The 22,179-nt window shown below is 40.1% G+C and overlaps 1 protein-coding gene across 1 annotated transcript in view; it reads right to left on the bottom strand.

Annotated features, from left to right (window-relative positions):
- LOC126262367 (rho-associated protein kinase 2) overlaps nt 1-22,179 on the bottom strand; it is a 248,922-nt gene that overhangs the window by 213,980 nt on the left and 12,763 nt on the right. The window lies entirely within an intron of this gene.

Below are 22,179 nucleotides of genomic sequence, written 5' to 3'. Positions count from 1 at the left end.
TTACTTTTCCTTTCAGTTTATGGAGTTCCAGAAACGCTTAGCCTGTCAGGCATGATCCATACTATGCATTGCACATAGTACTTTAATCTTCTCTTTCTAGATGGTTATTAATGGTTCTAAATTTCTGTAGAATTCTTAACTACACCTGTACATCAATTCACCTGTTGCTCAATATTTTTCTCAATGTCTTGAATTTCTTTTTTATCGGTCAGGTGACTGCCTTGTGGTGTAGCAATATGCATTGATGCTCAGTGGCTTTGAATATGCTTCCATGTTGGCGACAGAGCCATCTGTCATTTTGTGCTTGCTTGCTGTTGCTCGTCTAGTATTGCACATACACTCTAGAAGCCTCATGGCTCATATTCCTATAGTAGACCTAGATGCATGATATGTCCCATACATCCTCCCACCACCAACTCCACTGCAGTCACAAACATCATCTATTCCATCAAAGGCGGGGTTACCTATCAAAGCTCAGTTTTGTGATCTACAAGCTAAGCTGCAACCATTGTGCTGCACTCTACGTCGGCACGGCAACCAACAAGCTGTTTGTCCACATGAATGGCCACTGACCAACAAACTGTGGCCAAGAGACAGCTGGACCACTCAGTTGCTGAGCATGCTGCCCAAAACAATGTTCTTTACGTCAATGATAGCTTCAGAGCCTGTGCCATCTGGATCCTTCGTATTAACATCAGATTTTCTGAATTGCACAGGTGGGAACTTTCCCTGCAATATATCCCACGTTCCCATAACTCCCCTACCCTCAATCTCCACTAGTCCCTGTCCTTCACCTACCTATCCGCTTTCCTGCTCCCACTCCAGCACTACATAGCCTTCTATTTCACCATCACACCCAGTGTCTTTTCTCCCTGCCTTTATCTCCCCCTCCTTTTCCATTCCCCTTTCTCCCCCCTCACCCCTCCTAACACCCCAACTGCACCCAGCAGCCTTAACCTGCCCCCAACACATTCCTGCATATTGCCACAAGCAGCATGTTACTGTCCCCCACCTCACCTCCATACACCTATCCCTCCCCACTAGAGCCTTCTCCTTACACCCACCATCCAAACTGCTTCTCCCATCATGTGCAGGTGCTCAGTCTTGACGTCAGTGGCCAGAGACAGTGGTTATGTGTGAAGATTTGTACTTGCACAAATGTATGTGTGTTGTCTACTCCACAAGAAGGCCTTTTGGCCAAAAGCTCACATCTTTAGCAGTCTTTTTGTTGTGCCTGTTTGCGACTCAACACCTCTTCTATATGGCAAGCAGCAATCTATCCTTTTCATAAGATTGGACCAACCCATGAGAGTATTGGTTACAGTGGGTCAAAATTGAAGACATCTTTAGCAGTCTTTTTGTTGTGCCTGTTTGCGACTCAACACCTCTTCTATATGGCAAGCAGCAATCTATCCTTTTCATAAGATTGGACCAACCCATGAGAGTATTGGTTACAGTGGGTCAAAATTGAAGACAACTGGCTACTGTGTTATTCAGCCAATCAGAGAAGAGACCTTCTGCACACAGGAGAGGAATTTTGAGCGCAAGTTGGAAGGAGTCCATGGTCTCCTCCTGTGACAAAAGATCATGTAGCCCATAACTCTAAGCATTTTCATAAAAGAAATTCTGGTTCTTTCAAGAATATGAATTATTAGTAAAGGTTTATGATCAATTGTGGATGACATCTGTGAAATATTCAATTTTTTAGTAAAAACTGACACTTTCCTTTTGGAGGGTATAAATTCTGCATGGCATGGTGAGCAGTCATAATCACAAACTTTCAAGAGTCTAAAAGACATCATTGGCATAGTATTTGAACAAGTATTCAAAACTATTACACGCCACATGCTTTTGTACACTGTTCTCCGATGAAAAATGTTGCTCTTTCTGAGTTAAAACCTTAAATTGGCTACTAAAGTGAGTACTTTCTATGTTATTAGGAAGTCAGAGCATTAACTGCACACTCACATGCGCTGTATTTTACTCTGGGAAAGAAATTATTTCATATTTGGAATTAAGTGAAGCTGTTAAGAGTTCAGAACTAGAAGAAGAAAGTGATGGACGAGGAACAGTGAAGCAAAGTGAGCAAATGATAGAAAAGCAGTGAGACATAAGAATAAAAGAAGATACATGTGGTGAAAGTCGTTCTTTACTAGATGCTGCTGGGAGGTATAAATCATACAACAGAAGAAGCAGTGTAATATGAGCTGTTGTTGAGCAATTGGCTGACCGGGGGGGGGGGGGGGGGGGGGGGGGGGGGGGGGGGGGAGCTGACAGCATCCATAACAGGCCAGTGCCTGTGTTCTGGTATTGCACCGTGCGTTGTTCAAATTCACAGTGACAGTATGTTGGGTACTGCAGCCTACAAGTTTTGTTTATTTTGTCTGGTGCTTTCTGGAGTTAAATAAATGTCAGTATAGAAGGGAATGATAATTCAATGGTAGTGAAGCATGAGGAAGTGGTGTGTTGCAGTGTGGGTGCAACCTGAACTAGCTCTCTAGGAAAGACACAGGGAGAAGAGATAGAAGAAGAAAATGAGGCTCCTGCTGAAAATATAAAGCAATTATCTCCAACTGTGAGGGTAGAATTGGAACAGGATGTATTAATTAATACAACTACGAGTGATAGTTTCAATTTTGACAATAATCACCTGATGGACACCAGTTATTCTGAGGTGGCTTCCACTAATCAGATTGATTTATATGAACAGGAAACAATGGAAGCAGATATCAAATATGGTTTCTTGCCCATTAAGAAGGAAAAATAGGAAATAGCGTCTGAAAAAAGCAGACTGGAACGCATCCACGAAATGTTTGCCACACTAATGTGCACTAAGGGGGAAAAAAAGAGAGAGAGATTATGATGTCAATAAAAATTTTATGGATGCGAAGTAAAACATCAATCACAAAACTGATCCACAATCTAGTAAAATAAGTTGCTTGGATAATGAGCTCAAAAGCTTCAAATCTTTCAGATACTGATAAGTTAACATTTTGAATTAAAGTTGGAAAAAAAGAGTTGCAGATGTTTCATAGCAAAATCAAGGAAGGAATTTCTCAAGTTGACACAAAATGCAAACAGTCCTCAGAAAATGTAAATAGTGAAATCACAGAGGGGGAGTAAATGAGTAGCTAATGAAAGCAAATAAAGGATAAATAGAGTAATTGTATACAAAAAGTAGTATAGAAGGTTAAGGTTGTTGAATCTGTCTGTAGAAGTAAATATGAAGCTTTGAAGAGTAAAATTACTGTTGAAAGTGAGAAATGTGAACCATTTGAAAAGAATGTATCTGCTCATGTGAATGTAGTGGAAGCTAATGTGGATCAGTTGACTAGTCAACATAATGCAGTAGAAAATAGACTGCATGAACATGACAGTAGATTGTGTAATGTAAAAAAGAACATTAGAACAGCTACTAATAATACAGAAAGCAATTTTGTCACAGTAATATGATATGGCTTCTGAAACTAACAGACAATTTTTGATATTGGTCTTGTCAGTAACATTCACCCAAAAGAGTTTTGGAACAGTTTTTCAAATGTTTTGCCTTGATTACAAACTGACTGACAAAAGATTGGATACATTATTTCAGAATTTTTGAGGGAAGCAAGAACATGAACAGTTACTACTACTGACAAGTGTGATACTTTGGAAAAGTTTAAGAGCACTTTTTTCAAGGTATATTGGGGAGGTAGACAAAACCAAATGCAGTGGAAAACAGTTTCTGAATTGGCGAAAATTTCAATCCTAGAAAAGAAAAGTGTAAAGAAGTTTGCTTTAAAATAGATGATAAATCTGTATATTTAACTAATAAAATGGATCCAGAGAAAAATGTAATGGGTCTGGATAGGAAACTACTCATGAACTAGCAAAACAAAATCATTGTAGCTCCTAGACATGACACTGGAAAGTTTATTGATTATTTAGAAAGGGCAGAAAAATAGACGCAGAAAGAGAGGCAGGTGAACCAAATTTTAGGAATCAAGAAAATACAGGAAATGCACAACTGTTGAAGTCAAGGGGATACGCATGTTTCGGAACACACATAATAATGCGGAAGGGGTGTGTGGGCGTGGCAAGAAGTTAGCACAATTTTCCAGTACCAAGACAAAGTAACAGACAGTTGGAAACTATTTATTGCACCAATACATGGCAACACGGACCTACATCCTAAACAGCATGTGGGGATACGAACTGAAAGTGGTGCAGGATTCCAGAATATGGGGAACTACATCTATAAATCATTTGCAGAATGGGAAGTAGTAACTTGAATCCACTAGCCACACATTTTAAGAACAGGAACTATGGGAAGAAGAGAACATGTAGGTAAAGCAAGTAAAACTACAGCCGAGAAAAGCAAAATGAGTGTAGTTAAAGCACAAATATTTAATGAAGGTTTGGAAGACTTTCTGAAAGAAAAGTAATGAGACTATTTTTTTTATCTATCAAAGTTTTTTTTCCCCAAACAACAATACTGTCTCCTTCAAAGTAATTCCCTTCAACAGCTATACACTGCTAGAATCATTGCTACCAGTCTTGGTAGCAGTGCTGAAAGGCTTCAATTGGTAGGGCCTTTAACATGTCAGTCACATTCTTTTCAATTTTCTCCAGAGTCCCAAAATGATGGTCTTGTAAGACATTTTCAATTAAAAAAAAAAAAATTTTTTTTTGCAAAGATTCAAATCTTGTGAACAACACATCCATGCCCGAGGCAGGATTCAAACCTGCGACTGTAGCGGTCGCGCGGTTCCAGACTGTAGCGCCTACAACTGCTCGGCCACTCCGGCTGGCTGTGGAACAACAGGAATGCCTTTTGGGGTCAAAAATTCCATGATGGAAGTGGCTTACAGTTTGTCCTGGAGGAACAAATTCTTTGTGCTTGATATCCCTACTGTTAAAAAAGCAAAGCAGCATTGTTTTGATTTTTGATTTGCTCATTCAAGCTTTTTCCAATCAAGTAGATGTCACAGTCTGCAACTTTTCACTTTGCGCTTTGTCTCAGGACTGTACTCAAAAATCCAGTGTTCATTACCTGTGATGACACAAATGAACCATTCATGATCACTGGCAATGCTCTCAAGATGATCAACTCACATGTTTCTTCAATTGTCCTGCTCAGTTGTGAGATTTTTTGGGCACCATTTTGGCACAAACCTTTCACATGTACAAAATGTTCGGCCTTCGGTCAAAATTTGATATACAGTGAAACTGTAAGTTTAGCAGGGCACCCATCACCATTATTGTTAAACATTGGTCTGATCTCATTAGAACATACACGTTTGATGTTTTCATCAGTTTTCAAGGTTGAAGGTCTCTCTGAGTGAGGTTCATCTTCAACATGTTCTCAGCCTTCCAAACTTAATTTGTGCCAGCAAAAAACGTGTGCTCTTCATAAGGAATGTTTCCCATAGGTCTGTTTCAACTTTTCACTTGTGAATTCTCCAAATTTAATACAAAACTTGGTTGCATAATGTTGCTCTAAATTCTGCTGTCCTATTTTTGTAACTCACAACAAAAAGATAGTTTCACTGATGGCACCTTCAAAAACCATGTGATGGCTTGTACATAGCAGAAACTCTGACTGTGCATCAGGAAGGAATGTACCCACCAGTCTACACAAGTAGAACAACACAGCATTGCAAGCTCACTCACAATGTTCCCAGTCTCATTACTTTTCCCACACACCACATACAGATTCACTGAAAGAAATGAAGAATCAGAAACACAGAAAGTGCACACAGAAAAACAGATGAGGAATCTTGTCACGAATAAGGGAGAGCACAAATAAGGAAGGGTTGTTACACAGAGATGTGAAAGAGAAAGTGGAAGAAGCATCTGTGGAAGTCTAGTAAGAGTGAATTCAGATTTAATGAAGTATTTTAACTTGTCATTATTGTACAAAATGGCTAATGTTAAGAGGGATGACACTTGAAGCAATTCTGCAAATATGCAAGTGATTTCTAGAAATGAAGAAAGCTTTGAGCCAAAGGAAACTGTGTACAATTTGCTGGAAGAATATGCAATTAATAGTTGTAGGAAAGAGACTGGACAACTGGTTATTAATTTGTCAGTACAGGAAAAGTAGGTGCAGTATTTAGCTGACAGCTGGATTGATCTACATGCAGTGAGTCAGAAATGGATAGCGGCTCTACCTAATAAGAAAACATCAACAACAACGCCTGTTTCTGGATCTCAAATAATTGTCATAATGGAGAAAGTAAAGGTTTTTGTTAAGCATGATGTAATGTTGCCAAAGAAGGGTCCAGTTTTATAGCAACTTTTTCATAATCCCTAGGTTAAGTGTTGACACACTGATACGTGCAGGTTCTTTTTATTAAGCATAACAGGAAACTGGGTTTTGCTGAGGAATCTATGATTTTGGACATACACAGAAGGAAATTAAGAGTATCATTTCAGGGAAAAAGAAACTGATGGCAGACAAAAAGGACATTATTCCCATAAGGCACTGCAGAAAAGATGAATTGTTTGAAAGGTATAATGATTTTGGGTATAAAATACTAGTGAAACCATGGGAATCAGAAGTCATTCATAATTAAATAGACGGTAAAGATAGGTGCACTACAATTAGAAGTTGGGGATAATGGCCTCAGGGGACTTGCATTCTTTGCAATGCCAGGTGACTGATGATTGCCAGATGCCCCAATTACTGGCAATAATAATACTGTATTCTCTTTTTCTGCTGTCACACTTCCTCTTCTGACATTCTGAACTGCATCTATTCATCTTTAACATTCTTCACCCTTAGGGAGGTATGTTTAAGAGAAATGAGCTACACACCATTCGGGATTGTACGAGGGTTGAAACTTAAATAGCGGCAACTATTTATTCACAATCGATACAAAAGAGTTACATGTTTGCACATGTTACCGTCCTTCAAAGTAGTCACCAGGGTTGTGTAGAAGCAGTTACCAGCGAAGTGGAAGGTGTAGTATACCGTTAGCAGAGCCTGTTCTGTTGATGGTGCAAATGGAGCAATCTACTGCCTGTCAAATCTCTGGAACAGTTCTGAAGCGAATGCCACGAAGTGGTTCCTTCATCTTCAGAATCAAATCAAAGTCACAAGGACTTAAGTCCGGGGAGTACGGTGGATGGTACAGTACTTCCCAGTACGATTGACCGAACAGAGCATCCACAGCTTGCGCTGTATGCGCCCACACATTGTCGTGCAAAACGATGGGTGGGTTGCGCAGACAGTGTTGCCGCTTCTTTGGCAAAGCTGGTCACAGGTGATGATCCAAAAACGAACAGAAATACTGTGCACTGACGGTCTGCCATGGAGGAACATAATGCATTAGGATAACACCATCATAGTCCTACATGAGAATCACTATAACTTTAGACCGCTCCATTTGCACCATCAACAGAACAGACTCTGGTAACGGTATACTACACCTTCCACTTCGCTGGTAACTGCTTCTACACAACCCTGGTGACTACTTTGAAGGACGGTAACATGTGCAAACATGTAACTCTTTTATATCGATTGTCAATAAATAGTTGCCGCTATTTAAGTTCCAACCCTCGTATATCAGAAAGCATGATGGATTTTGTAAAGTAGTAAGCATATGACAAAAAGGTTATCAGTGGTGGAATACGTATGTCATAAACACTTGGTGCTGAAGAGTACAACATTTTGTGGAAATATGTAGCATTTCTTCAAGTAGGTAACTAAAGACTACTGGATTTGGATTGAAGTAGAGAGTATATAGGAAAGACGATGTGGTTATGAAAGTATTTTGAGAAATATACTGTGCTATTTCGGAAAATATATAGTGAAGAATCTTTTGAGGAAGTAACCAGAGATTTGAAGCAAATGTAAGTCTAGGCTTCCGTAGCCGTTGTCAGTCAATAAAATAATTCTGGGAATGTGACAGCATTGTCGTTATGTAATATTCTCCGACTTTTCAGCCACTGTTGCAAATGGTCCTCCTCAGCGTGTTTTAGTTAACTGCTGAATGAGAGAAGTTTTGGTTGTTATATACCGGTGGTGAGATTGTTACCACAATCTGATATGGTACTGAGCATGAGGAGGAGGGATTTTACATATCCTGCTGTTTACTTGCTGCCTAGTGCTAGCTGAGGCATTCCAGTATTGTGTGTACCTGTGACCGCTGTGGTCTTCAGTGCACCTGCGTATGTGTATTGCTTAAGATGAGCTGCTGTTCTGTAGCACTGTTACTGCTGGCAGCCAAGATGCCACAAGTCAGAACTCGTCCTCCCTACTCATGTTGATGAGTCACTTGGCTATTTCTAACACCTCTCTAACCTTCCCCCTGAAGGTAAGAGGCTGTTTTGTCAGTATGCACGCTTCTCGGAAGCCTATCGTTTTGCCACATTTGCCTTCATGTTCTGCCACCACTAACTTGGCGAATTGTCTTAGTCGGATATATCTTTCATGTTCAGATATCCATGTGCTGACTGGTCACCACATCTTGCCTACATACACTAGTCCACACTTGCACCCAATTTCATAAATTTCAGCAGCATGTAGCTTGTCAACTGTATCTTTCATTGAGCAAAGAAAACATTTTATTCTGTTGCTGCTCTGAAAACTCGGCCTGATACCTGTTCAGCAGAAAGTTTGCCCATACAGTCAGTGATACCTTCAACATATGTTCTGTCTTTCCTTCCGCTCTTCCCTATTGCCTACATCCTTTGACACCAGTTTTATCTATCACCTTCATCCGATAACCAGTGGCTCCAAAAACGGATCTGAGGTTTTCTAGTTCTGCCTCCAGATGTTCATCGCTAATCCTGTGGCTCCTCTTAGCTAAAATGTTCAGGCAGATTCCATCTGCACAGGGTGGTTGTGGGAGGAGACATGTAGGTACCTGTCCATGACAGTGGACTTAAGGGGGATCCAATAGCCAAGGTAATCAAATCAACACTGATAAAGAAAATTAGAATTAGCTTTGACACAGATAGAAGCCTCATCCCTAAAGTCCCACAGGCATTAGGAATATACGGTGTACCAAAGGTCCACAAAGAGGCTTTCCCTTTAAACCCACAGTGAATAACATTAATTCATCGACCAAAAGACTAGTGAAAGAACTGGCTCTGAAGCGCTGACATTTAGTGAGCCACGCAGAGTCTTACAGTAAGGGTTCCACCCATTTTGTAGCACTTTTAATTAATAGAAAAGTGTATTTCGGCTATGAACTTAAGGGTCAGATTTGATGTGAAGTCCTTATTCACAAATAAATCAGTGTCACACACCGTGAACGACTTAGAGGAACACAAGGCACCCAATGACTGGGAGCTACTGTGCCACTGTTTAATGACCATCTCCTTCAGCTGAAAAAGTAAATTTTTTGAACAGATAGATGGTGTTGTTAAAGAAACTGCACTCCAATCCACATCATTATGCTCTGACTGCTGGCTCCAATATGTTGATTACACTGTTGTTAAGTCATAACATGGAGAAGAAGAGTAACAGAACTTCCACCAGCATCTCAATCAGCAGCACAGCAAAACTGAATTCACTACAGAGATAGAAAAGAATAGATTGCTGCCTTTCTCAACATGGAAGCTAACCGAAAGCCTGATGGTAAACTTGGCCACAGAGTATATATACTGAAGAGCCAAAGAAACTGGCCACCTGCCTAATATCACATAGGGCGCCCACAAACACGCTAGAAGTGACGCAACACAACGGTATGGACTTGATTAATGTCTGAAGTACTGCTGGAGGGAATTGTCACCATGAATCCTGCAGGGCTGGCCATAAATCCGTAAACGTACGAAGGGATGAAGATCTCTTCTGAACAGCAAATTGCAAGGCATCCTTGAGATGCTCAATAAGGTTCCTGTCTCGGGAGTTTGGTGACCAGCAGGAGTGTTTAAACTCAAAAGAGCGTTCCTCAAGCCACTCTGTAGGAATTCTGGATGTGTGGGGTGTTGCACTGTCCTGCTGGAATTGCCAAAGTCCATCAGAGTGCACAATGGACATGAATGGACACAGGTGATCAGACAGGATGCTTACGTATGCGTCACCTGACATAATCGTGTCTAGATGTATTAGGGGTCCCATATCACTCCAATTACACATGCCCCACCCCTATACAGAGCCTCCTCCAGCTTGAACAGTCCCCTGTTGACATGCAGGGTCCATGGATTATGAGGTTGCCTCCATACCCACATACATATATCCACTCGATACAATTTGAAACTAGACTCTTCTGACCAGGCAACAAGTTTCCATTCATCAACAGTCCAATGTTAGTGTTGACAGGCCCCTTTGTGTCATGCAGTCATCAAGGGTACACGAGAGAGCCTTTGGCTCCAAAAGCCCATATCAACGATGTTTTATTAAATGGTTTGCATGCTGTCACTTGTTGATGGCCCAGCACTGAAATCTGCAGTAATTTGTGGAAGAGTTGCACTTTTGCTATGTTGAATGATTCTCTTCAGTTGTCGTTGGTCACATTCTTGCAGGATGTTTTTGCAGCAGCAGTGATGTCATAGATTTGATGTTTTACTGGATTGCTGATATTCATGGTACACTCATGAAGTGGTCATATGGGGAAACACCCACTTCACTGCTACCTCGGTGATGCTGTGTCCCATGCCCTTGCACCGACTGTAACATCATATTAAAACTCACTTAAATCTTGATAAGCTGCCATTGGAGTAGCAGTAACTGATCTAACAACTGTGCCACACAATTGTTGTCTTATATAGGCACTGCCAGCTGCAGCGTTGTATTCTGCCTGTTTACATATCTCTGTATTTGAATACGCATGCCTGCACCAGTTACTCTGGCACTTCAGTGTAAAAAACCCAGCAGCACAGTCAGGTACCTATATAACTTCTCCCAACAACACCCGACACAGAAGAAATCCATCCTGCACATTTTAACCAAGAGGGTGCACAGAATTAGCATGAAGAACATCTGAAGGCTTAACTACAAAACCTCTGGACCATTTCTGGGGCCAATGGTTATGAGATGAAGATGACAGATAAAACTAGAGACACAAAGGATGAAGGCACTACAGAAGTGCAGAAGAAAGGACTAAACATCGCCCTGCTGCCGGGTGTTCAAAGGGTAAATGAACATGTGGACAATATGCTCTGTCGAGCATGTATCAAACCGATTTTTCTGAAGCAGCTACAGAATAAAAGATGTTCTTGGCTCAATGAAAGATGCAGCTGACAAGCTATATGCTGCTGGAGTTTACAAAACTGGCTGCAAGTGTGGACTAGTGTAGATGAGATAGGGCGACCGATCAGCACACGAATATCTGAACATGAAAGATATATCCGAGTAAGACAATGTATCAAGTCAGCAGTGGCAGAACATCAGGATGAGTGTAGCAAACAGGCAGAATTTAGAAAAGCCCACAGACTGCTGAAACAGTTTCTTACCTTCACAAGGAAGATTAGAGAGAGGTGATAGAAATAGCCAACCAAACTGCCAACAAGAATAGGGAGGATGGGTACTGACTTCCAGCATCTTGTTGCGATGAGTAAGAGCACTGCAGAACAGCAGCAATAAGCAGTTAAGCAAACACCAATCAAGAATGTGTATTTCCACCAATGAAAAGAAGTAATTCAAACACCAATAAAGGACAGCTAACATCCCTCCTTCTCACCCTCAATACCCTATCGCATTACAATAACAGCCTCTTCCACCAGTACATAAGAACCAAAACTTCTCTCATTCAGCAGCAAAGACACTCTGAGGTAGACCATTTGCAACAGTGGCCAAAATGTCAAAGAATTTTACACATTGACAAGGCAATCACACACACAGATGAATTTTATTGACTTTTGAAGTAAAGTTCGTAGTGGTGCTGGAAGGAAGGAAGCTGTTTTCACAATATGGAAGAAAGGTACACTTGCTTAGAGGGTGTCACCTTCAGGGGTTTTAGTGGAATGTAGATAGGACACAAAGGCTTCAGCTTGAATGACCAGAACAACATGACACAGAGTGAGAATGAGACAGAACACTTTCATCTTAGGTGAAAGCTTAGAAACATGAAGATGGCTGTATAAAGTTAAAGAAAGAAACAGGTAACCAAGGATAACTATGTTACTCTTTACATAAAGTAGAGGAAAGACAACCACTTACCTGTAGCAGATTGATATATGAAGCACACAATCAAGTAACAGAAAACAGCATTCACGCTAGCTTTTGAGCAATAGCTCTTTTTCTAGCTAAAGTATTAAACACCCCCCCCCCCCCACACACACACACACAACCATCAAAATCCACTATCCCATGGTCACAGCAAGACTAGTTACAAAAAGCAGTTGCCTGAGCTGATAGTGGTGGGGACAAGATATGAAAGGATGCAAGGAGAGGGGTAGGCTAGAAAGAGGAAATTCTTTGGACAGATGACTCTGACCACGCAACAATATGGAAAGAGTACAGAGGGTAGAGCAAAAAGAGATGTAGGAAGACGGAGAGGGGGGAAGGAAAGGAGGGTGTAAAAAGAGAGAAAAGTGAAGATGATGGGGAAAAGGAGGGTAGAGGAGGAAGAGGGGTTGAAAAGTGGGGCAGGGGAGGGAGGGGGGGGGGGGGAGAGTGAGAATGAGAAGGATGGTGGGAGAATGTTGTGCATAGTCTGGACAGAGAAGGAGTGTTGTGGACAAGAGAAGGGAAAAGGCAAGGTGGGACAGTGGGAACAGGTTAATGGAGGTTTAGGCCAGGGGGGATTGCACAAGCCAGTGTGTATACGGGGACAAGGAAAAAAAATTCCCGGATATCCCCTTTAAAAAATATGCTTTTTCCCAGGCGAAAATACACTTTTTCTGTGCTAAGTGGCATTAGGTTTTCCGTAGAATTTCCCTCGGAACTGTAAAACTTATCAATCCTTTGAATGGTTAACGTTTTATACAATCGCGTAGAACTTCCCGGAAAAAAAAAAAAAAGAAAAGACTGGGCAGAGAAGTTTTGGAGAGACCTTTGATTTGCAGCAACATATACGCTGCATATTTTCGTATTATGAAAGTATAAATTCGAATTGCACCAAACACAGCGTGTTAGTTTCTGGAGCGTTGAAACCGAGGTTGTGATGTCCTTTTGTAAGCGAGTCACATCTCAAGCCACAAGATCTCGCCAGCCGATGACAGCAGCTATTCAGAGCATAGGACACGTGTTACAGTCACCCAATAGCAAGACCACTGGTTACATAGCGCGAACACGCAAGAGGAAAAGTTAACGATTTACATTAATGTACACAGTACCGTATATCTACAAGAAAAGCTAAGCTTTCACATATAATTTTGGTCTCTAAGATTAACACGCTACAACAGAAGCTAAGCTTTCACATGTAATACTGATTTTTTTTTTTGCGTGTGTTATATTTTAAAACACATCACACGAATGTGCCAGTAAATTTAAAATTCTGACATAAATGTCTCGGCTCGAAATTCTTGTAAGTGGCTGGTCCTCAAACTGTTCAGTTTCGAATGCTCTGTGATTTAGATATCCATCTCACTTTCTCACACGTAACGCAATTCATCTTGCGTAAAAAGAAATTTACTTTGAAAGTAATGCTTTTCTAACCACTGTTCACAATACTATCCGGAGACTGTTAGAAATAGGTTCGATTTACCAGTTGCCAGAGAGCGCCAGAAAAACAGGCATTATTGTGTGTGTGCAACTGTAGTATTGTAGGAAGCCCGCATGTTCGTGTGTATAAAGCACAAACAGCTTACATTACACCATAAAAGAAACAGGGCATATTTTTGGTTCTTTATTATGGCATAATGCCATGTATGGCAAAAGATGATAATATGCACTTGAAATTCAGCAAACAGTTGGAACTAGGCAATACTGTAGAATGAAACACTTCATTTCAAATACAATGATTGCCTCAGCGGAAAGATTAATAAAGCAAAATTTCTTTAGCAAACTTGCAAAAATAACTTCACTGTTCTGCAAGGCGATTAATGCTTGACTGCTACTAACTTAGAAATAAAATAAAATCAGAAAACTGAAATTCATAATATATTTTAGCTCACCATAATTATGTGAATGTATTTTAATTCACTTGATAGCTCCCGGCCACAGAAATCCGTTTTGTTTTCATTTGACGTGGGAGCTGTACACGAAGAGAAGCAGCGAAATCACTTCATGTAAACACGGGTCAAGTGGAGGTTAACCCCCTCCCCACTACAACTCAGACAACTCTGTGCAAGCGTGAATCTGGCAGCTAGGGCGCGGGAGAAAAATTTTTCTCGTTTGCATCTGGCTGCTTGCTGCTACTACCAATACAGCTAACAGCCAAACTTCAAGCAGCAGGAGAATGTACTGCTTATACGCGAGTCAAATGCGCGTGCGCAACAGACCGCTGGCAATTGGTCAAACGAACCTAACGTGAACAGTTGTGACGTCATGCTCATAGCAAGCAGTTTATTGTTACGAAGAATTACAGTCTGCGCCCTGCGGCCTTTGACATATTTTTGCTATTTGCAGATGCTTGTTTGTGCACGGTGTTTTGTTGTTGTAAATTGCACATTTCCTTTGCCACTAAAGTTTTATTTTTTTCCCCCTTTCATTTATATTTTCTTGCTGCAGTATCATTTTCCAGTAGCAGGATACAATAACATTCTTTGCTAGAGAATCAATTCTGCAGTCAAAATTACAAAAATTTAACTGAAAGCTAAAACAATGAAAAATTCCCGCGTTTTTCCCAGTTTTCTCCCGGATGAAAAAATTCCTGGGTTTTTCCCGGATTTCCCGGTTGCCCCGGGTCGTATACACCCTGACAAGCATAAGACAGCTGGAGAGAGAATTTCCATGTGCATAGTTCAGAGAAACTTGTGCAGGAAGGGAGTATCCTAATGGCCCGCATAGTGAAGCAGCTACTGAAGCCATCTGCAGCATTTTCGGCAACTAGATGTTCTTCGACCAAGTGTTTGCGATGATTAAATTATGGTCTGTGCAAAATTCTGCCACACGGCTTCCTCCTTCATTCTTTTCCTCCAATCCATATTCACCTACTATTTTTTCATCTCTTCCTTTTTCCTATTACAAATTCCAGCTCCCCAATAAAATCCTGTGAAAGAGTACGGTATGGCAGAACGCCACATATATTTATTAAAAAAACAAAACGAGTTTTTTATTCTGATGAATAATTTGTCATGTGATGCTAGAAGTGTTAAAACATGATGTGTTTTGTGTAATGAACATTAACATTTTGAAGAAAAAAAAAAAAGAAATTTCTAAAGAACTAAAGATAAATCTTACTGAAGCTCTTGTCTTCGATTCTTGTATGGACGATCGGCTGGATGTAAATGTGTGAAAGTTCTGTACAACTGCTCAGAATTAACATATTTCCATATAATAACATTTACTTTTTCTACAGCAGGCACTTCTCATAAAAGTGAATCAATATTTTGTGTAAATTTGTTGTTTTAGCATGTGCTCCGGAGGGGACCACGATTTCTCTTGCAGCATAGGCTGGCCATTACGCTGGCAAAACAGTTATTCTTATTAAATCATTTTTTAAATGTGAATGTAAATGCAGGAGAGTTCTCTGTTTTTCTCATTCAATATTCTAAAGCCAGTGAAATTAAATTAAAGCTTCCATCATTAACATTTTTGTTGCATTGAGTTCAGTACATTTTTGATTGGCCGCTTAACAGCAGATGATGAGAATCTCCTTAGCTTTGCCCTGCTAATGAAAAATAAGCAAAGCGATCTATTACTTTTAATGAAAACAGAAATATCTCAGGTATTAATTGTCTTTTAAAATTGGCACATAATTAAACCAGTTGCCATCAGGTCCTCTAAGAACTAGTTTTTATTACAAAATTCTGCGTAATGTATGCAGATTTTTATTAATAATAGCAGCCACTCATGCAAACTTAACCACAGAAGGCAGGGAGTTGTGCACTGTTTTTAAAAAATTGTTAAGTATGCACTGCGAAAAATTCAAGGTCTATGTAAACGTTTGTGGTGGTATTGAGCTTGCTTAACAGTCTTGTGCTAGCCAAAATCAGAACCCAATGCTAATGATGACCATTTCTCTTTAAATCAAGTGTACCTCAACAGATATAGGAAATTACACTTTTACTTAATATTATGACAAACCAAATAATTTTTTTTAATATATAACACCACAATGGGTAGAGGCTATATTTGAAAATCGACTCAACTATTAATTGGATCATTTTACTGACCCCCAACTCAGAAGATGCTGAACTGTTCAAAGAAAACTAGAGTCTCATTTCAAATACGTACCCCACCCATACAATTATGGTTGGTGGTGACTTCAATCTACCCTTTATATACTGGAAATATTATACGTTTAAAGTTGACGGCAGGCATAAAAAGTCATCTGAAATTGTACTGAATGCTTTCTCAGAAAATTATTTTGAGCAATTAGTTCAAGAGCCCACTCAAATCGTCAATGGTTGCGAAAGCATACTTGACTTCTTACCAACAAATAATTCTGGACAAATCGGGAGCATCGTGATGGATATAGGGATTATCGACCACAACACAGTTGCTGCTAGGCTGTACCGCAACACCCACAACCATCAAAAAGAAAACGCAAAGTACATCTATTTAAAAAATCTGACAAAAATACTCTTAATGCCTTTTTAAGAGAGAGTCTCCACTCCTTCCAATCTGATCATGTAAGCGAAGAAAAGACGTGGAATGATTTCAAAGAGAGAGTATCAACGGCAATTGAGAGATATATACCACATAAATTAACTTGTGATTGTACTGATCCCCTATGGTACACAAAACGGGTCAGATCACTATTGCAGAAACTACAAAAAAAGCATGTCACATTTAAAAGAAGGCAAAATCCACATGATTGGCAAAGTTTTGCGGAAGTTCAAAATATAGCACATGCTTCAATGTGAGATTCTTTTAGTAATTTCCACAACAAAGCTCTGTCTTGGAATCTGGCAGGAAACCCAAAGAGATTCTCGTCATGCATAAAGCACACCAGTGGCAAGACACAATCAATGTCTTTACTGCGCGATAGCAATAGTAAAGTCACTGCTGACAGTGCCACTAAAGCAGAGAGTTATTAACACGGTTTTCCGAATCTCCTTCACCAAAAAAGATGAAGTAAATATTCCTGCATTCCAAACAAGAACTGCCAAGATGAGAAACATAGAAGTATATATCCTCAGTGTAGCAAAGCAGCTTGAATCATTTAATAAAAGCAAGGCCTCCAGTCCAGACTATATACCAGTCAGGTTTCTTTCAGAGTATGCCGATACAATAGCTCCATATTTAGCAATTATATACAATGCTCGCTTATAAAAAGATCTGTACCTGAAGACTGGAAAATTGTTCAAGTCACACCAATTCCGAAAAAGGGAAATAGGATAAATCTGCTGCATTACAGGCCCATATCACTAACATGAATTTTCAGTAGGGTTTTGGACCATATACTGTGTTCTTACGTCGAAGAAAGCGATGTATTGGCATAGTCAGTACAGATTCAGAAGATATCATGCTCATGAAACACAACTAGCTCTTTACACACATGATGTAATGAGCACCATCGACAGGGTACGTCAAATTGATTCCATATTTTTAGATTTCCAGAAGGATTTCGACACCGTTCCTCACAAGCGTCTTCTAAGCAAACTGCATGCCTATGAAATATCACCTCAGTTGTGCGACTGAATTCGTGATATCCTATCAAAAACGTCCCAGTTTGTAGTAATAAACGGAAAGTCATCAAGTAAAACAGAAGTTATATCTAGCACTCCCCAAGGAAGTATTATAGGCCCTTTATTGTTCCTGATCTATATTAACAACATAGGAGACACTCTGAGTAGCCCTCTTAGATTGTTTGCAGATGATGACGTCATTTACCATCTTGTAAAGTCATCAGATGACCAAAACGAATTGCGATTTAGATATCTGTATGGTGTGAAAAGTGGCAATTGACCATGAAAAAGGAAAAATGTGAAGTTACTCACATGAGTACTAAAAGAAATCAACTAAATTTCAATTACATGATAAGTCACACAAATCTGAAGGCTGTAAAATCAAGTAAATACTTAGGGATTAGAATTACAACTAACCTAAATTGGAATGATCACATAGATAACAATGTGGGTAGAGCAAACCAAAGACTGTGATTCATTGGCAGAACACTTAGAAGGTGAAACAGGTCTACTAAAGAGACTGCTTACACCACACTTCTCTGCCCTATCTGGAGTATTGCTGTGTGGTGTGGGTTCCACATCAGATGGGACAGATGACATCAAAAAAGTTCAAAGAAGGGCAACTCATTTTGAATTATCACAAAATGGGGGAGATAGTCCCACAGATATGATATGTGAATTGGAGTGGCAATCATTAAAACAACAGTGGCTTTTTGTTGCAAAGGGATCTCATGAAATTTCAATCACCAGTTTTCTCCTCTGATTGCGAAAACATTCTGTTGGCTCCCACCTACATAGGGAGAAATGATCATCACATTAAAATAAGAGAAATCAAGGATCGCAGAGAAAAATTTAAGTGCTCGTATTTCCCATCCACCATTTGGAGTGGAATGGTAGAGAGAGAGCTTGAAGGTGTTTCAATGAACCCTCTGCCAGGCACTTTATTGTAAATAGCAAAGTAACCACCTTGATGTAGATGTAAATATTAAAATCAAATATTTGACTTCATTAACTATCTGAATATTTCTTTTATCTCTTGAAACATTTCTTTAATCTCTTCATCATCTGTGGAGCTAGTTGGCATATAAATTGTACTAATGTCTTGACCCTTATACATTCTATTAAACAATGTAACAATGTTGACCTCAGCAGCAATAGTTTAATCTGTGAATATAAGATGAATGATGAATTTGGGAAAAAAAACATCATCTTATAATTGGGTAAATATGGTACCTACCACATACTGATGCCACAAAGTGATCAGCATGTCTATCACCATGTCTGACACTAATTAACTAGCACAGTAACACCTATGTCAGCTATTCTTGGATTTGTGCCATATCCTAACATCAAAAAGGAAAAATGGAACTTTCAACAGTGTGAAGGCTGGCCTATGTGGGCTCCTCAACTGGACAGGATACCACACCACAACTGGAAACATCTTCCTGCATCAAACCTGCACAAATGTAATAGGAAAGTACTTGGTTCCTTGCTCAGGATAACTGTTGTTACAATCTATGTTACTGGTTTGTGTGATGATACACAAGGATGGTAGTATACTATCCGACTAAGCTTACAAAGTCAAACCCTGAAGTTCTATCAGTCACACACCCAATCAAATAGGGCTTTCACATCCCCAAATAAGCATTTTGCACCTGTACTTAAAAATGTTCCTCAAAGCTTATTTCATAACAAGTTTCTAGCCTGGGAAACAAATCTCAAACAAATACAGGAAAGAAGATTATGTTTCACCATCAACAACTGGGGCAATTAGAGATGGAGCACAAGCTCAGATTTTGGAAGGATGAGGAAAGAAATCGGCTATGCCTTTCCGAGAGGAACCATCCCAGGATTCACCTAAAATAATATAGGGAAATTACAAGAAACCCAAATCTGGATGGTCAGATGGTAATTTGAACTGCCATTGTTCTGAATACGAGCTCCCTGCACTACCTCAGTTTGTCACAATGCTCTTTCCACGTAAATTGTTCACCTTGAGTATGATTAGTTTTTCAAAGAATTTTACTTTCTGCAAACTCAACATCAAACAACTAACATCCTCAATTGCTGTAAAATGAACTATTTCATTATCAAATTGAATGGTGTCCTCTGGCATTGTCAAACCTGAATTCACAAAATCCAAACAACTAAGAGTATCTGAGATACATGAAATGCTCAAGACTACTTGAAGGCATTTGCAGATTTATGTAAGCTATATACTCAAAAAGAAGCAGCTGTGGTCTTACTGCAAAAACCGTAACTTCACCATTAGACAGAAAAATTAACAGAAACCACAGACAGCCTAAAGTAGGAACACCCACCCGACAGGGACTTCAACCTCCTCCTGGATGACTTAAGAACTTTTCACATTCATTACACAATTACAATTATTATCAGTGTTATCTTGTTGTTGTTGCTTTAGGACACAAAACATCTTAGTTCATACATAACATTAATTGGTCAATTACCAGATGGAGATGAAGTTGATAATATTCAGAGTCTAACAGACTGGAGTAGAGGAATAGTTAAAAACTTTTACTCTTTAATGAGTATGCTCAAGCTGCTTAAAGTTAAATTTCCTTCATCATATTACTATGATGAATAAAAAGTAAAATGTGATCTACAGTTCATGCTGCATCCGCTACGATATCTTATAATTCAGATGGCAAACATACATTAAAATGTAAACTGTGTCAGAAAATGGTGCACTGTCAATGTTTGGTTGAAGTGAGCACAGAGTGGTATGCGGTCTCCACTTAACAAATAACCACAACTGAGAAGTTGTTACCAAACAAGTTATAATGCTCATTCAATGATTAAATAATTATATAAAATACTAGGAGCACAAATAGTCACTAAAATGCAGTCATGATTAATTCTGAGTTGGATGAGTAATGACGATGAACTGTCAATAGGCACACACAAAAGAAAAAAACTTGCTAGCTTTCGAAGTTATCGTTTGGCGAGCTGGAGTAAAAAAACAACACACACACACACACACACACACACACACACACACACACACACACACACACACACACACACACCCTATGCCCTTGCACGATGTGGGCTAGACTAACAGTGCCAACGCTATTTTTCAGCAGTTGAAAGAAACCACTGGCATTGTTAACTCTAGCCAGCACTCAATGAATTAATTGAATAAATAAATTGTTAAGTATATACAGGGTGTTTCAAAAATGACCGGTATATTTGAAACGGCAATAAAAACTAAACGAGCAGCGATAGAAATACACTGTTTGTTGCAATATGCTTGGGACAACAGTACATTTTCAGGCGGACAAACTTTCGAAATTACAGTAGTTACAATTTTCAACAACAGATGGCGCTGCAAGTGATGTGAAAGATATAGACGACAACGCCGTCTGTGGGTGCGCCATTCTGTACGTCGTCTTTCTGCTGTAAGCGTGTGCTGTTCACAACGTGCAAGTGTGCTGTAGACAACATGGTTTATTCCTTAGAACAGAGGATTTTTCTGGTGTTGGAATTCCACCGCCTAGAACACAGTGTTGTTGCAACAAGACGAAGTTTTCAACGGAGGTTTAATGTAACCAAAAGACCGAAAAGCGATACAATAAAGGATCTGTTTGAAAAATTTCAACGGACTGGGAACGTGACGGATGAACGTGCTGGAAAGGTAGGGCGACCGCGTACGGCAACCACAGAGGGCAACGCGCAGCTAGTGCAGCAGGTGATCCAACAGTGGCCTCGGGTTTCCGTTCGCCGCGTTGCAGCTGCGGTCCAAATGACGCCAACGTCCACGTATCGTCTCATGCGCCAGAGTTTACACCTCTATCCATACAAAATTCAAACGCGGCAACCCCTCAGCGCCGCTACCACTGCTGCACAAGAGACATTCGCTAACGATATAGTGCACAGGATTGATGACGGCGATATGCATGTGGGCAGCATTTGGTTTACTGACGAAGCTTATTTTTACCTGGACGGCTTCGTCAATAAACAGAACTGGCGCATATGGGGAACCGAAAAGCCCCATGTTGCAGTCCCATTGTCCCTGCATCCTCAAAAAGTACTGGTCTGGGCCGCCATGTCTTCCAACGGAATCATTGGCCCATTTTTCAGATCCGAAATGATTACTGCATCACGCTATCTGGACATTCTTCGTGAATTTGTGGCGGTACAAACTGCCTTAGACGACACTGCGAACACCTCGTGGTTTATGCAAGATGGTGCCCGGCCACATCGCACGGCCGACGTCTTTAATTTCCTGAATGAATATTTCGATGATCGTGTGATTGCTTTGGGCTATCCGAAACATACAGGAGGCGGCGTGGATTGGCCTCCCTATTCGCCAGACATGAACCCCTGTGACTTCTTTCTGTGGGGACACTTGAATGACCAGGTGTACCGCCAGAATCCAGAAACAATTGAACAGCTGAAGCAGTACATCTCATCTGCATGTGAAGCCATTCCGCCAGACACGTTGTCAAAGGTTTCGGGTAATTTCATTCAGAGACTACGCCATATTATTGCTACGCATGGTGGATATGTGGAAAATATCGTACTATAGAGTTTCCCAGACTGCAGCGC

Source organism: Schistocerca nitens, chromosome 6 (genome assembly GCF_023898315.1).
Source record: "Schistocerca nitens isolate TAMUIC-IGC-003100 chromosome 6, iqSchNite1.1, whole genome shotgun sequence".
Lineage (NCBI taxonomy): Eukaryota > Metazoa > Arthropoda > Insecta > Orthoptera > Acrididae > Schistocerca > Schistocerca nitens.
The sequence above is the reverse complement of the archived record's forward strand: the minus strand, read 5'-3'. Positions and strand labels throughout refer to the sequence as shown.